At 42.6% G+C, this 17,483-nt stretch overlaps 1 pseudogene; it reads right to left on the reverse strand.

Annotated features, from left to right (window-relative positions):
- Positions 1-967: 967 nt before the first annotated feature.
- Positions 968-5,413, reverse strand: LOC132511893 (regulatory factor X-associated protein-like; annotated as a pseudogene).
- Between the last annotated feature and the right edge of the window lie 12,070 nt (positions 5,414-17,483).

A 17,483-nucleotide genomic window follows, 5' to 3' on the forward strand; every position in this document is an offset into this window, starting at 1 on the left:
TAGCTCAATTTTGAAAAACACTGAGAAAATGCTGGAGTGTTACTCTTACACTCAGGATCTCTTTTTGAAAAAGAAATGAGTATAAAAAAGTAATTTTGTCCTGACATTGGTGGGATGAGACACATTGGTACTGTTCACAAATTCTACACACAGGACTGCCTGTTTTAAATAAGATCAACACAAATAGGGAACAAGAAGTAGAGAAGCCAACTTTAGGAGATGCATTCATTCCAGGGTACTTGGTTAATGCCTCTCGGGTTTTACCAGCGTATCTCTGAAAGGAGATGCACATCCTAATCTCACAGCTATTTAACAGTGATCACTTTCCTTATACACAGAAAATATGCTTACCTCTTTGACAGCTCCAGTCTTGACTGCAAAGAAAAGGTTATTACAAGAACCCAATTCTAGGTGCCCAGCTACATTTTATCATCACAAATAGCTCTCAGTGTTTCTAAACAGGAGGATTATTGGCATTACGTGTAACATAATTTTTAGTTGTGGGGGACCATTCCAGACACTTAGCATTCCTGTCCTATTCACTAAAAACCAGCAGTTTTCAAGGTCGCTGTGACAAACAAAAACATACCCATATGTTTCCAACTGCCCCTTAATGAGAATCACTGAGATCCAAGATTAAAATCTATTAACTTCGTGACTCCCACAGAAAGCAACTGCTTCATTACCTTCAGTAACAATGACTGAAGAGGAACACGTTGTTTAAAAAAACATTGTAATTAAATATTACTTTGGAAAGATAAGCTGATTTCTTCACATCCACAGTGATCTGAAAGGATTAGATGCACAATGTGCAAAACTTATCGTCCCCAATTGGACACATACAGTGACAGGAAAATGACTGTTTACCTTCTACTGGCAAATCTTACCCCATTTATCTTTAGTATAAAAATATGTCCACCCACTACAATAAGATAAAAAAACGTATAGATCTTCTTGATAAATTCCCTCACACTGATGTTCCTGGAAACTGCTGTTGTCTTTGCTCCAAAACTTGCTAATATAATAGTTGTTGCTGTTTCTGTAAAAACTGCACCACTTCTGGACTTCTTAGTAAGAAGTCTTTTTTAATTTAACACTTGTTCTGAAAGAGTAGGTCTTGCAGGTTGATCCCCAAAAGATCCTGTTTTCTGTTTAACAGTAGAGAGTGTATTATCTGCACTTTCCTCAAGTTTGACGTTTCCTGCGCTGCCAGCCTGGGTGGCCGCACTGCAGTTCAGGGCTTGGTCACTTTTCTTCTTCTTGTGCTTATCCTTGTACATCTTGTTGCGATGTTTCTTGCACATCCACGGCTTGCGCTGTTTGGCCACCTGGCTCGTGATCTCGCTGCAGCCCTCGTAGGTGCAGGTCTTGCTCATGAGGCCCCCGCCGCTGCCCCTGCCTCTGCCCCGGCCCCGGGTTCCCGCACTGCCGCCCTCTCCCCCAGAGTGGGTCTCCTCGTCCTCCAGATCCTCCAAACTAGCCGTGCTCTCGCCTCCCCCCGGGGTCCGAAGTGTCCAGCAGGTCTGTCTCATCTTCCCTCGCCTCCTCCTCGCCATCCCCCGCCACTTCGCACAGGTACCGAACGGGCTTGCTAGCCCTGGCGCTGCCCCCCCAGGGCCGGAGCCTGCCGCAGGACACATTTCGGCCGCAGTCTCGTCCTGCTCTCCACAGGGGCGCATCACCAGCAGGGTAAACTGTGAGGCCGCAGCCGGGACGGGGGCTGGAGCCAGGGCCTGGCCGGGGGCAGGGGCGGGGGCCCCGGGGCGGAGCGCCCCGCTAGCGGCGCCGGCCCCGCGCCCTCGGCGACAGCCTGCACCTCCGTGCTGCTGAGACCTGGCGAGGGTCCACGACCCCAACATTTCAGCACCTGCCGGTCCCAAGTGCACTTAGCAAACCAAGACCCGGGACCCGCGAGAGGAAAAGGGGCTGGAATATAGTTGATTAACAATGTTGTGTTAGTTTCAGGTGTACAGCAAAGTGATTCAGTTATACATATACATGTATCTATTCTTTTCCAAATTATTTTCCCATTTAGGTTGTTACATAATATTGAGCAGAGTTCCCTGTGCTATACAGTAGGTTCTTGTTGGTTATCCATTTTAAATATAACATTGTGTACATGTCAATCCCAAACGCCCTAACTATCCCGTCTTCCAGTTACATTTCTGGTGGTTGTTCTAGGGATTATAATTTGCATCCTTAACTCATCACAGTCTATTTAGAATGAATATATTAAATGAATGAATATGTAAAATATGAGAATCTTATTACATTAAAATTGTATTTACCGCCTCTTTTGCTATTGTTGTCATGTGTTTTACATAGACATACATAATAAACCCCACACTATCGTGAAAGTCATTAACAAGGAAGTCATTAGACTAGGGTGGCTCTAATGCTTTGACCCCCAAAGTAAGCAAGCCAAAACCTAAGCCAGAGTCAATTTCTATAAATGCCTCAAGGGTAAAAAATCAAAACTTGAGAACAGCCAATCACAAACAGCCAACTAGACTTTCCCAGATGATGCAACTGCTCAAGCTAGAGCCCGTTAAATAATGTCCTTGCTTTGCTCCTGCGACTGCTCTGTAAAAGCCTTTTCCCTTGGCTCCTGACAGTAGAGTGCCCTCTAACCAGTTTCAGTTTGGCACTGCCTGATTCAAATCAATGTTTGCTCCAATGAACTCTTCAAAAGTTTAATGTGCCTCAGTTTATCTTTTAACAGTATTATATTATTACATTTACTTTATTTTTTTTATAAATTTATTTATTTATTTTTGGCTGTGTTGGGTCTTTGTTGCTGTGCACGGGCTTTCTCTAGTTGTGGCGAGCTGGGACTACTCTTCGTTGCAGTGTGCGGCCTTCTCATTGCGGTGGCTTCTCTGGTTGTGGAGCATGGGCTCTGGGCGCAGAGGCTTCACTAGTTGTGGCACACAGGCTCAGTAGGTGTGATGCACAGGCTTAGTTGCTCCCCGACATGTGGGGTCTTCCCGGACCAGGGCTCGAACCCGTGTCCCTTGCATTGGCAGGCGGATTCTTAACCACTGCGCCACCAGGGAAGTCCCCATTGTGGGTGATATATTTTAAGAAGTCTGGATTACATTGTCTTCCTTTAAAGGGTATTGATTTTTGTTCTGGTAGGTAGTTAAATTACAGGTATATCCTTTTGGCCATTTTAGCCTTGGTTTTATTCTTTATTAGAGTGGGTGTATTTCAGTTTGGACCTTTTTTTTTTAAAATAAGTTGATTTATTTATTTTTATTATTATTTATTTATTTATTTTTGGCTGCATTGGGTCTTCGTTGCTGCACGCAGGCTTTCTCCAGTTGGGTAGAGTGAGGGCTACTCTTTGTTGTCGTGCGCGGGCTTCAGTAGTTGTGTCACGTGGGGTCAGTAGTTGTGGCTTGTGGGCTCACTAGTTGTGGCACACGGGCTTAGTTGCTCCACGGCATGTGGGATCTTCCCTGACCAGGGCTCGAACCTCTGTCCTCTGCATTGGCAGGTGGATTCTTAACCACTGCACCACCAGGGAAGTCCCTCAGTTTGGACTTTAATCTTAGAGCTCAGCCCTTAAACTAAGACATATTCCTGACTCCTAAATTTTGTCTTTTCTGGAGTCTCACCTGAAAGTCCAAAGTGCTCATAGAAGTCTCTGCACTCTGGCTTGGCCAGACACTAATACCTCTCAGAACAGCTCAGAACAGCACAACCTCTAGTATCACCATTCAGCTCTCAGCCCACAACAGATCATCTTTGCTAGGCCTCACAGAACCTCACCCTGTGCCTGTGCAGCCTAGCTGTCACCCAGGGACCATGGTGAATTCCTGTGCAACTTCCTCTTCTTTAATAACCTGCCCCCAATTTTCAGCTGCTTTAGTAGCCTAGTAACCCACTCCCTGCCCCCTCAGCTCAGCGCGCCATCCTTCCACTTAGGATTCACCTCCATGCACCACAGAAGAAATCTGCGATGATTGTGAGGCTTACTTCACATGTTTCTCATCTCTCCAGTATCATACCCCTACACCAACCATCTTTTGCTTGAAAAAAGGTGCATCACATATCTCGTTCAGTTCTATAGTTGTTCAATGAGAGGGAATCTTGTGCCAATTACTCTGTTATAGCCAGAGGTGGACATTATTATGTCTTTTTTTACTTTTTTAAAAAAAATTATCTTCTCATTTCTCTTTATTTATTTTATTTATTTGTTTTGGCTGCGTAGGGTCTTAGTTGCAGCATGCAGGATCTTTGTTGAGGCATGTGGGAATCTTTCTTGTGGCACAGGCTCTTCTTGTGGCCACAGGCTTCTCTCTAGTTGTGGCATGCGGGTTTTCTCTCTCTAGTTGCAGTGCTCGGGCTCCAGGGCACGTGAGCTCTGTAACTGCAACACACAGGTACTCTCATTGAAAAGTGTGAGCTCAGTAGTTGTGGCGCACTGGCTTAGTTGCCCTGCGGCATGTGGGATCTTAGTTCCCCGACCAGGGATCGAACCCACGTCTCCTGCATTGGAAGATGGATTCTTTACCACTGGACCACCAGGGAAGTCCCCTATTCTGTCTTTTTTGACATCAGATTCTTTCAGAACTTTTTGTTTCTCATGGTTTTTGTTTTTGTTTTTTTAATATTTATTTATTTTGGCTGCACTGGGTCTTAGTTGCAGCACATTGGATCTTCGTTGAGGCATGCAGGATATTTTAGTTGTGGCATGTGGGCTTCTTAGTTGTGGCACGTGGACTCTTAGTTGTGGCATGTGAACTCTTAGTTGTGGCATGCATGTGGGATCTAGTTCCCCAACCAATGACGTGTCCCCTGGGTTGGGAGCATGGAGTCTTACCCACTGGACCACCAGGGAAGTCCCTGTTTCTCATGTTTTTGATGCTCCTTTCTACTGGGGCCCTAAGCTTAGGCCTAGCCCACCATTTGGATAATCCAGCACCACCCTGTCTCCTATTCCAATTTTTTCCCACTCTATCTTCTAATCCTAAAAATGGATTAAGATCAAGAGAATAAGGAGACAAGCCACAGAATGGGAGAAAATATTGGCAAAACACATAGCTGGCAAAAGACTGTTACTCAAAGTATACAAAGAACTCTTAAAACTGAATAATAAGAAAACAAACAACCCAAATAAAATATGGGAAAAGACCTGAACAAGCATTTTACCAGAGAAGATATACAAATGTCAAATAAGCATATGAAAAGGTGCTCCACGTGATATGTCACCAGGGAAACGCAAATTAAAGCAAAGAAATACCATTCTACATTGATTAGAATGGCCCAAATCTAGAAGCCTGACAACACCCAACAGGAACTCGCCTTCATTGTTGCTGGGAATACAAAAATGGTACAGCTACTTTGGAACAGTTTAGCAGTTTCTTACAGAGCTAAACATAGTCTTACCATTCAATTCAGCAATCATGCTCATTGACATTTACCCAAAGGAGTTGAAAATTTATATCCACACAAAAGCCTACACACAGATATTTATTTCAGCTTTATGCATAATTGCCACAACTTGGAAGCAGTCAAGATGTCCTTCAGTAGGTGAATGGGTAAATCAACTTTGGTACATCCAGACTATGGAATATTATTCAGCTAAAAAGAGATAAGCCATCAAGTTATGACATGGAGGAAAGTTAACGTGTATTACTAAGTGAAAGAAGACAAGGCTACATACTGTATGATTCCAATTATATGACTTCTTGGATAAGGCAAAATATAGGGAGACTCTACAAAGGATTAGTGGTTTCCGGAGGATTTTTAAGGTTATGAAACTATTCCGTGTGATACCATAATGGGGGGTACATGTCATTTAGTAATACATTTAGTAAATGCATTTAGTAAAACCCATAGACTGTACAACACCAAAGTGAACCTTAGCACAAACTATGGACTTTGAGTGATAATGATGTATCTATGTAGGTTCATCAATTGTAACAAATGTACCACTGTGGTCTCTGATGTTGCATGTGTGGGGTCAGGGGTAGATGGGAACTCTCCCACAGTACAGTTTTTTGCTGTGACCCTAAAACTACTCTAGAAAGAAAGTCTATTTTGAAAAATGGATTAGGAGTCAAAACGATGTTGGATTAAACAAATGCTAGAGGGAACTCCAGCTAAAGGAAATGTAACACACTTAGGGAATTTCCAGGAGAATGTGTTGTTTACATGGGTTATGAAGCCATCTAAAGCTAGACAGAGTTCATTTATACTTAGAACATTAGCCCATTCTTTTAACTGGACTCACAGAGGAAGCAATAGTTCTACGAATTCAAAACATCAAATAATTGCTTAACAACAAACAAACACGATGGGCATTTTAGAGCCCAGGAGTTTATCATCCTGAGTAGTATGCTTTAGACTAATTTTAAAAATGAGTTGTGGAAAAAAAAAAAAAAAGTAAAAAAAAAAAAAAAAAAAAATGAGTTGTGGGGCCTCCCTGGTGGTGCAGTGGTTGGGAGTCTGCCTGCCAATGCAGAGAACACGGGTTCGTGCCCCGGTCCGGGAAGATTCCCACATGCCGCGGAGCGGCTGGGCCCGTGAGCCATGGCCGCTGAGACTGCGCGTCCGGAGCCTGTGCTCCGCAACGGGAGAGGCCACAGCAGTGAGAGGCCTGCGTACCACAAAAAAAAAAAAAAAAAAAAAGAGTTGTATTTCTATGCATTTTATCCCCAATGATATTCATTGTGGCTTTTTTTCATAATAACAGCAACCTGGAAACTATCTAAACATTTAGTAATAAAGGACTGCTTAAGTAAATTGATACATCCATGTGATGTGACAGTATACGAACCTTCACAAAGATGCTACAGGCGAATATTTAAGGACATGGGGGAATACTTTCATGATAACTTTTTTTTTTTGTTTAGTTTTTGAGGTGATTGTATTTTTATTCTAGCTTTAATTCCATTTTAAGAAAAACAGTTTGCTAAAATGTTTTATTAAAAATTATGAAACATTTGGGGAAAACATATTTTTACTTTGTTTCCCTATCTCTCATTTTTTTTTTCTTTTGAGAAAGACCAAAGACACACCATCATTTTGCATCTGTTATATTTACTTATATTCTTTTTTGTTGCTATTGTTCTAGCCATGATGTGATATTCTAGGTGAAGTTTTTAACCACTATATAGCAACATCATTTGGGAGTAGGTTAAATAGCCATTTGCATGTATTGATTTTATGTTTCTAGATATTAATGTTTTTCTTTTTTCTTTTTTGGTTTTCTTGAAGTATAGTTGATTACTGTTGTGTAATTTCTGCTATACAGCAAAGTGATTCAGTTATACATATATATATATTCCTTTTTTATATTCTTTTGCATTATGGTTTATCACAGGTTATTGAATATTAGTTCCCTGTGCTATATAGTAGGACCCTGTTGTTTATCCATTGTATATATAATAGCTTACATCATGATAACATTTTTAAATTTTTTTTTTATTTTTTGCGGTACGCAGGCCTCTCACTGTTGTGGCCTCTCCCGTTGCGGAGCACAGGCTCCGGACGCGCAGGCTCAGTGGCCATGGCTCACGGGCCCAGTCGCTCCATGGCATGTGGGATCTTCCCGGACTGGGGCACGAACCCGTGTCCCCTGCATCAGCAGGCGGACTCCCAACCACTGCGCCACCAGGGAAGCCCCATGATAACATTTTTAAGTGAACAAAGCAACATGCAGAAGAGTATATACAATTTGATCCTGTTTCATTTAAATTTATTTGTGTGTAGAAAGAGGTTATACATCAAAATGTTTAGTTATTTGTGGGTAAATGTATTATGGGCATTTTTCTTCTTTATCATTTATGCATTTTCTAAATTTTTACACTGTATATATTGTTTTTAAGAAGAAAAATATATAATTTTTAAAATGAGTTGAATGATATGAACAAAAAGGAGTTAATGTTAGAAATAGGGAAGATGGTTGATTTTTATCAACTTTATTTCCACAGAAGAATGATGGTTCATGACATTAAGCAAAATGTTATTACATTAAATTAGAATCATACTAATCTTCTCATAATGTGCCCCCCCGCCCAAAAAAAGAAAGTAGTAAGTGAACAGTATTTTCTATAGTTTACCCTTCTTCTATAGGAAATGGCCAGGTACGCCTCTTATATACCAGGAGCTTTGTATCAATTTTTTAGGAACCCTCATAACTCTGAGTTTGCGTTCTCCTTCAGCTCCCCGTTTCTTCGGAGCTCTTAAGTGACTTGTCCAAGTTCCTATGACTTTTATATGAGACATCTGTTAAAAACAAACAAAAACAAACAAACAAAAAGACCCCAACAACCTACATTATAAGATTCCGAAATACACACTTAAGCGGCTTAAGATTCTTGTTGGTATAGCACAGTGGTCAAAGACACCGACACCAGCTCTGGAGCTCAGAATAGCTGGTTTCAAATCCCAAGTCTGCCGTTTATTCTGTGTGTCTTCTGGACAAATTACTTGGCTTCTTGGTGCCTCCGTGTGTTAGCCATAAAAGGGAGGCAACTTGACTTAGGGTTTCTGTGAGGATCAAATGAGTGAAGGTATGTAAAGCACTTAAAACAGTAAGAACTCAATAACTGATAAAGGTCAGCTGGAGCGCAATGTCACATCCATTCTCTTCCATCCTACGAGCCAGATCGTTGCTCAGATGCAGTATTGTGACTGGAAAGCAGGGCTCCAACTCTGCTGATCTATTGTTCTTAGCTCCTGTCTGCCAGGGAGCCCTCACTAGTTTAAATCGCCATGGCCTCTGAGGGTGTGCGACCTGCAAAAAGCCACCTTGAGGGTATGATCAGAGCGTTAGTATACTCCTTCAGTTAGATGAGCCAAAAGAAATGCTCTAAAGTTGGAGTTTTTCATCTGAGGTCCTTGGATCTCCAGTGTTACCTGTGTTTGTGGCTGTCCTTCAAACCCACACAGTAAAATCAGGGACATTATATTATAGTTGTACCTCATTTGGAAACAAAGATGGTATCTCCACTTTGTCCACCAAACTTGGCTGTTTCCAGAAATTAAATCTGGAATTCAAAATAGAAGATTAGCCATGTTTTTATCACTGTCATTACTGTAATTATTTGACTAGCTTTCTCTAGATTGTTGCCCAAAAGGAGATCCAAAGAGGGTTGGCAGACTGGCAGTTTTAATGCAATAAGTGTTTGGAAATCCAAGGGTTTTATAAGACAGCATTTGTTTTAAAAAATGGGAAGGGGGAGCATGTTACCTATATTTCTTCTATTTCTATATTGTTGTTAAAAATCTTAATATGACCATGCATGACACATCATACATTTGGATTTATATGGAAGGGAAAAAAAAAACTAAAACTATTTCACTGGTTATTATCATAAAGAAATTAAAAAAAAAAAGCAGCAAGATCCTTATGTTGCACACAGAGCAGCTCATTCTAATTATCTATTAAGAGGCCAAAAATACATTCTGGAACTCAATTGTGCTTGGCTTTTTTTACCTAATGATTTTGCAAGAGCTCATTCTTAAGAGATTTAGCTCCAAACCTTTTGCTCAGCTCCTAACAGTGGAATTTTGTTTGTTTGTTTCTTCTTGCTCAGCTACTAACCACGTGATGGGGAGGTGGGACCCTGCACGTTTGGCCACACCCCATCAGCTGCTGGCAACTGGCCACTGCCAGGTCTGGATGTCTGCGGAGGCACCGTGATTGAGGCCCTGGGTCACATTTCCTTGGTGTCCCCCAGGCTCTCCGCCCCCACAGAGGGTTATGCTTTTGGACAATTGCAGATCCCTTATTCTTTCCCCCGTCGCCTGGGGTAACTGTGGAGCCTCAGGAAGACAGAAACATCTATGACGGTCAAGGTTTGCTGTACGTTTCTTACTCCATGTTGGAAATCCATCAGGGCCTGTATCACTAAGCTGCTTCTGCATCTTCTCTCCCCGCGCCCACCCCAACCCTACAACTTCTGTCCTTCCTGTTGCCCAGTAGTTCTGCTTTCTGATGTTTTCCTAAGTAACATTCCTACTGATACCATATCCCTTTAAAACCTACTACAAAATTATACAGGTATGGCATGCTCGTGGCAATACATTTACAGAGAGGAAGGATTAAAACAGTGAAAAGCCCCCATCCATCAGTCCCTCTGTGCAGAGGTGACCACTATTAAGTTTCACAGAAGTCCTTCCAGAATATTTTTATCCATATCCTGTATCAGGAACCTCTTTTCTAATGCAAATGGGAAATATACTCTATAACTATATTATGTGCTACTATTTGCATTTTCACTTAATACTACATCTATGTCTTCCCTGGAATCTTCTACTGCTGGGGAGGTAGTAGAGCTTAGTGGTTAAGAGGACAGACCCTGAAGCGGACAACCTAGATCTGGACCCCGGCTCCTTCATCTGCTAGCTGTGTGATCACAGGCAAGGGACTTAACCTCTGTGCCTCAGTTTGCTCTTCTGTAGAAAGGAAATACTAACAGTTCCTATCTCATGTAAATGAATTAACACATGTAAAGTGCTTAGAAAAACATCGGGCCCAGAGCTGTCGTCATCACCTCTATTCTCCAAACTTCCCTGTCACGATCTTCTCATCTCCAGCCGTGGGTCTCAGTCTGGGACCCCTCCTAGGCTATGAGGATGACCGGGCCAGCATGGTGGTAGGGCTGCTCAGAGCCGCTCAGGCCATGCTGGGTCCATTTCCTGCTCCTGAATGAACTGCTGTGTCATGAAACAGTGTGCAAATGTGTGAGGTACCCAAAGGGCTCATGGCATCCTGTGTGCCAAGACTTGGATCCCCACAGCTTTGGGCCAGCCAGAACCCATGGGTGGTCACCTCTGGCCCCTAACAGCGTCATTTTCTTCTCCCAGTATGCTCTACCAATATAATTCTCTATGTGAGCCCCTGTGTAGGAAAGGTCACAAAGCACTGCTCACAGCACTCACTGAATGTATCAGTCCTGGCCCAGATAAAACATTCGGCCTCTGAAAGCCCTAAGCCAGCCCCCAGTTGTAGTGGCTGTGTCACTCCCTTTTTCCTCTGCAATGAAAGCCCCAAGAGAACGCTTCACAGCAGAGAGCAGGTGTAGTCAAGCAGAAGTCCCTTTGAGTAGTCGGATGGGCAGGGCAGTACCAGCGTTCCGCCTGTGTCCTCCTCTGCCTCAGTACTTGGCAGATCTTCCTGTGCACGCGTCCCCTGTTTGGCTGGGGTTTGGTTAATGCAACTTCCGACACAGCAGGTCTGGGGTGGGCGGAGACCCTGCATTCCTAATCAGCTCCCAGGAAGGGGCCGCTGCTGATGTGCGGACCCACGGAGCAGCAAGGTCTTGCCTTAGCTTGCTGAACCCTCTCCCTCAGTGTTTGAAACCCAGGAGCCAAGAGAGTGGTTTGTGCCATTGACCCTGAGGCTGTATCTCAGCGAAACCGACCTGGTTCAGTGGAAACTTGCTGGCTGAGATGTGTCACCAACACAACCAATGCCTTTGGACTCTGTTATTATGGGTTTGTTTTTTAAAAGAAAAAAATTCAGACATTACCTTATAGCCACATTTCATACAGTAAAACCCTCCCCAATCCAGTCACTTAACACGTGGGGTAGCATTACTGCAAGGTTAACAAATTTACCAGCCTGTGTGTCCTGCAGAGCAAACTGCCAATCCCCTTATATCCCAAATGCATTTTTTCTGGGGTTTCATTATACTTATGTTCCCATAATCTCTCACTGGTTCATCTCCGAATGACTTTTCTGTTAACTGGAACAAAACAAAACAAAACAAAAAACCACCTGAGTTGTTTTCTTAATATAACCACTTTGAAAGTGGAGATCATGTGTTCTAAGTGGCTAGAACCCTGGGAGAAAAGCGGTACCACTCAAACATTAGAATAAGACACAACAGTTTGGAGATAATGGGTGGATGCGCAGAAATCTCCAAGCCTCCTATTCTAAAAAGCATCACTGATGAGAATTAGATGACTGACCTCCTCCTACCTGCAAGAGGAAATTAGAGAAAATCTAAACATGACAAATATGATATGAAATATGACACATTATTTCTAACAGGTGAAAATAAATTAAAAATAAGGGGGTTCAAGTGCTACCAAAAATTTGGAGCAGGACGTTGGGCAAGTCACGTAATGGAAACATAAATGATAATGTCCCATCAAGCGCTTGCTATGTGCCAGGGCCTGTGCTAAAATGTTTACATGCATTAGTATCTCACTCAGTCCTCACCACACTCCTGTTGGCGGATATTGTGATGAGGAAAATCGAGGCTCGGAGAGCTTAGATAACTTGTCTTATGAAAAAACTACTAAGAAGAGTATAAGGCAGAACTGTACCTGGTTCATCAGACGCCAGCACCCATGTTCTAACCACAAGCATCTCTGTTATTTCACCTATGCTGAGTCTGCCGTTTCAGGGTAAAAGGGAGGTTGGGCTTCATTATTCCAAAGGTGGCTTCTGGCTTTAACATTTTGTGACCCTACAATGACCGAAGATTGTATGCTTAGATTCCAGTAAAGACTCACAGTTCAGGGCTTCCCTGGTGGCGCAGTGGTTGAGAGTCCGCCTGCCGATGCAGGGGACGCGGGTTCGTGCCCCGGTCCGGGAAGATTCCCACATGCCGCGGAGTGGCTGGGCCCGTGAGCCATGGCCGCTGAGCCTGTGCGTCCGGAGCCTGTGCTCCGCAACGGGAGAGGCCACAACAGTGAGAGGCCCGCGTACCGCAAAAAAAAAAAAAAAAAAGACTCACAGTTCAGACCGGAGCTTTATTTCTCCCTTGAGTCCACTGGGACACGGAAGGGATGATATTCTCCTGGCTGACCCATTCCCATGGGGGTGCCTGGACGGTTTAAAGAGCTGCTCACTGTAACCCCACTCTCATTTAGGCAGTGAATCTTTAGAATGAACATCTTAAAACAGGATACCTAAATATAACTTGAAAGTGAAATGAATCCACCATAAAGAATGTCCTATGCTAATACTCAGTAGAGACTTTTCTTTCTGAAGTTTAAGTTGGAGTTTACTTCATTTTTATTTTTTTATTTAATGGGGCCGCGCTGCGTGGCACGGAGGATCTTGGTTCCCTGACCAGGGATAGAACCCGTTCCCCCTGCAGTAGAAGCACAGAGTCTTAACCACTGGACCGCCAAGGAAGTCCCAGAGTTGGAGTTTATTATTATTATTTGGCCACTCCACACGGCTTGTGGGATTTAAGTTCCCTGACCAGGGATCGAACCCAGGCCCTTGGCAGTAAGAGCAAGGAGCTCTAACCTCTGGACCGCCAGGGAATTCGCCAGAGTTGATTAATTAGGTTCTTTTGAGTCTTACTAAAGTCTTAAGAGTAGACCAGTACTTTCTGAATGTAACATTTTCAAGCATTACTTTAACATTTCATTATAAATCTAAGGGTGGGTTAGTCTCAGTCTACAAACGAAGACACTCACCCTTTGTCACCCAGCTCAGATGAGGACGCAACTCGGATTTCAAAACCCGTTTTCTTTCCACTATGACAGCAGTTCTCCAGATGTAGTCTGTGGACTCCTGCAGGTCCTCTAGATGCTTTGGGGGGGGGTCTGTGAGGTCAAAACTCCTAAGACATCATTTGTCTTTTCACATCTTGATGTTTGCAATGATGGTGCAAAAGCAACAAACTGCTGCACTTGAGCACCAATCTAGTCAGTGGTGTCCTTGGCCTTACTCACAGTAGGAAAGAAAAAAAAAGCCAGTTGCACTTAAGAATGTCCCTGATGGAGCAGAGACTATTGTTATTAAGTCGTGACCCTTAAAGGCACAGTTTCCACAGCATACCGCAGTACGGCAGTTGTCTTAAGAAAAACCACTCGTGCAACTGGTCCCATTGCGAGCTGGACTGCCCCATTTTTCAGGGAACACCAGTGTTACTTGAAATAAGTACAGACAGAAAATCAGTGGTCATTCTGACATGGGTATTGGCAGACATTGTCTTGACAATGAATGAAGTGAGCCTCTCACTTCAAGAACAACTGACAGTGTTAGCTGCCAATGAAAAAATTTGAGCTTTCAAGCAAAAATTAGAATTTTGGAAAACTCCTATCTGCTATAGTGAGCTGATAGCTTCCCACTACTTAGACTTTTCTGATGAGATGAGGTGCTTGGCAGTATTAATAAGTGTAATTTTAAAATACTGCATAATTAAATGTGTCAGGATTTGAAAGATGGCAGATATCCAGCAACCCTCCCAACAAGGTCTGATCACAACCCAGGGGGTGAAGGTATTGCAGACTCTTCCTTGGGGGCTCTATCTCAGCCCTAGGGATTGTGGCTGCTCCTCATATATGACTCCAGCCCCTGCTATAGTTAGTAGTTCTCTGGTTGAATTACCGTGTGGTCTCTCTCTCTCCTGATTGGATCGAGGCTGATACAGCTGGCCTTGCAGGCAAGCGCTGAGATCAGTCACCAGGGAAGAAAACCAAACCAGAACAGTCACTGCTGTGAAGGGAAGAGAGCAAGGAGAGGGGCACGACCAACCACCCTCCTCATCTTTGTCAACAGCAAGAGCTGTCTATTTGACACGGAGGAGGGTGGGGATGCGGTTTGAAGGAGAAAGTTTGGAACAGCTGCTTTTAGATATAAATAAAGAATTGAAAATTAGACTCAAGGGCTTCCCTGATGGCGCAGTGGTTGAGAGTCTGCCTGCCAATGCAAGGGACACGGGTTCGAGCTCTGGTCTGGGAAGATCCCATATGCCGCGGAGCAACTAGGCCCGTGAGCCGCAACTACTGAGCCTGCACGTCTGCAGCCTGTGCTCCACAACAAGAGAGTCCGCGACAGTGAGAGGCCCGCGCACCGCGATGAAGAGTGGCCCCCACTTGCTGCAACTAGAGAAAGCCCTCGCACAGAAACGAAGACCCAACACAGCCAAAAATAAATAAATAAATATTTTTTTTAAAAAAGTAAAATAAAATAATTTTTTAAAAAGATTTTTAAAAAAAGAAAGAAAATTGGACTCAAATAGTACCTACACTCCAGCAGGCTAGTTCTTTCACCAGTGCAAAGAGTCTTCGTGACGTCATCCCTTCAGAACAGTTAAAGGACTAGGGAGTGAATGACCCAACCGGTTCAGGTTTGGAAGTAGCTTAAAAAATAGTTAACAGGTGATGAAGTTACCATCACAGTGTCCAAGATGAGGACAGCAAAGAGGAGACCAATCATATCAGTGATGTGAGTTGAACTGGAGAGCTTGAAGGTTTCACAAGAAGAGGAAAAAGACCCAGTGTGAAATTGGACCAAGTCAGGGTCAGAGTCTTTCTATATAGAGTTGAACAGCTGAGAGCTAAAACAGTTTAGAACTTAACAGTGACCACGGTCACTGCAGCATTATTTACAATAGCCAAGATGTGGAAACAACCTAAGTGTCCATCCATGGTATGTATCATGTGGTAATACATACCATGGAGTATTATTCAGCCTTAAAAAAGGAAATCCTGCCTATGTGACAACATAGATGAACCAAAGGGCATTATGCCAAGTGAAATAAACCAGTCACAGAGGGACAAATACTGCATGACTGCACTTACATAAGGTATCTAGAAAAATCAAACCCATAGAAGCAGGGAATGGTGGTTTCCAGAGACTGGAGCTAGAGGAAACAGGGAGCTCTTGTTCAATGGGTATAAAGTTTGTTATGCGAGATGAATGCATTCTAGAGATCTGCTGTACAATATAGTTAACAATACTGTATCGCGCACTTAAAATTTTTGTTAAGAGGGTACAAAACAAAAACAAAACAAAAACAAAAAAAAGTGTATGGAAACTTTCGGAGGTGACAGATATTTATTACCTTGATTGTGGTGATGGTTTCACAACTGTGTGCATTTATCAAATTGAATAAATATGTGCAGTTTTTGGTATATCAGTTATAACTCAATAAAGCTGTTTTTTTAAAATTTTTAATCCAAACCAAAACAATAAACACTTGATTAAAAAAAAAAAGAAGAAAGAACTTAATGGTGAGGAGACAACCTGAAGATGGACAAAACTGGGCCATGGGGCCAGAAAGGTAATTAGCCAGAAGGTTCACATGAGCTCCCAAGGATAAAGGCAGCAAGGGGAAATGTGAGGCAGGCACCCTGATGCTGCTGACACTCAGGCCAAGACAGAGCCTCTTTAGGGACAGCCACCATCCTGCTCTGAAATGACACTAGACTCTCCCTCTTCTGGTTGGGTGGTCTTTGGCAAGTTATTCAATTTTGAGTTGAGAGGAGTTAGATGAGTCACTGCTGTGAGCCCAGAGAATAATCCTAGAATAATACGGGCTGACATCAAGAACTGTGCTTCTGGACCACCAGTCCAGGAGCAGCGAGGCACATTCAGTCCCTGGCATGGGCTTTCTGCCTAGCACCTGTTTTCACCTCTCCTCTTCTCTGTCACTCCTAGAATAAACGGTATTGTTTAGAGTTTCCACAACTGAAAATTACGTCTGATTTCGAGCAGTAAGAAATACATTTACATTTTACATGGTGATCCAGGACACCTGGATATGGCATATGGCTATATGTAAATTATGTCTTTCATAAAGCAAACTGAAATTTACTAAATGTGGTACACTATTTTTCTATTCTATTTCATTTTTCAAAATGCAGGTCATGACCCCCTAAATCAATACCATGACTCTTCTAGTAGACTGCTATTCATAGTTTGAAAACCACCACCATAGAGGAAAAAGGTGACTAATAAACTGATTATAATCTGAAGAAAAGACACCCTGAGGTCAACACTTTCCTGTGGTCTAGTCAATGTTTAGTAGTTATCTTTTTTTTTAAACTGAGGTATAACTGACATATAACGTAAGTCTCAGGAGTACAATATATTCAGTATTTGTATACGTAGCAAAATGATCACCACAAGTCTAGTTACCAGACGTAGTAACAATTTTTTTTCTTGTGATGAGAATCTCTAAGATCTACTCTCTTAACAACTTTCAAATACAGTATGCAATACAGTATTAACTACAGTCACCATGCTGTATCTTACATCCCCAGGACTTATTTATTTTATAACTAGAAGTTTATACCTTTTGACCTCCTTCACCCATTTTGCCCACCACCCAGCCCCTGCCTCTGCCAACCACCAATCTGTTCTTTGTAAGTTTGGGTTTTTTTTTGAAATTCCACAGATAAATGAGATCATACACTATTTGTCTTTCTCTGTCTGACTTAATTCATTTAGCATAATGCCCTCAAGATCCATCCATGTTATCACAAATGACAAGATTTCATTCTTTTTTCTGGCTGAATATATATATATATATATATATATATATACACACATACACACACACACACACACACACACACACTACATTTTCTTCATCCATTCATCCATCGATGGACATCAGTGTTTCCGTATCTTGGCTATTGTAAACAATGCTGCAATGAACATGGGGGTGCACATATCTTTTTGAGTTAGTGTTTTGCTTTTTTTCACATCTTTATTGGAGTATAAATGCTTTACAATGTTGTGTTAGTTTCTGCTGTACAACAAAGTGAAT

The sequence above is a fragment of the Lagenorhynchus albirostris genome, chromosome 20 (genome assembly GCF_949774975.1).
Source record: "Lagenorhynchus albirostris chromosome 20, mLagAlb1.1, whole genome shotgun sequence".
Lineage (NCBI taxonomy): Eukaryota > Metazoa > Chordata > Mammalia > Artiodactyla > Delphinidae > Lagenorhynchus > Lagenorhynchus albirostris.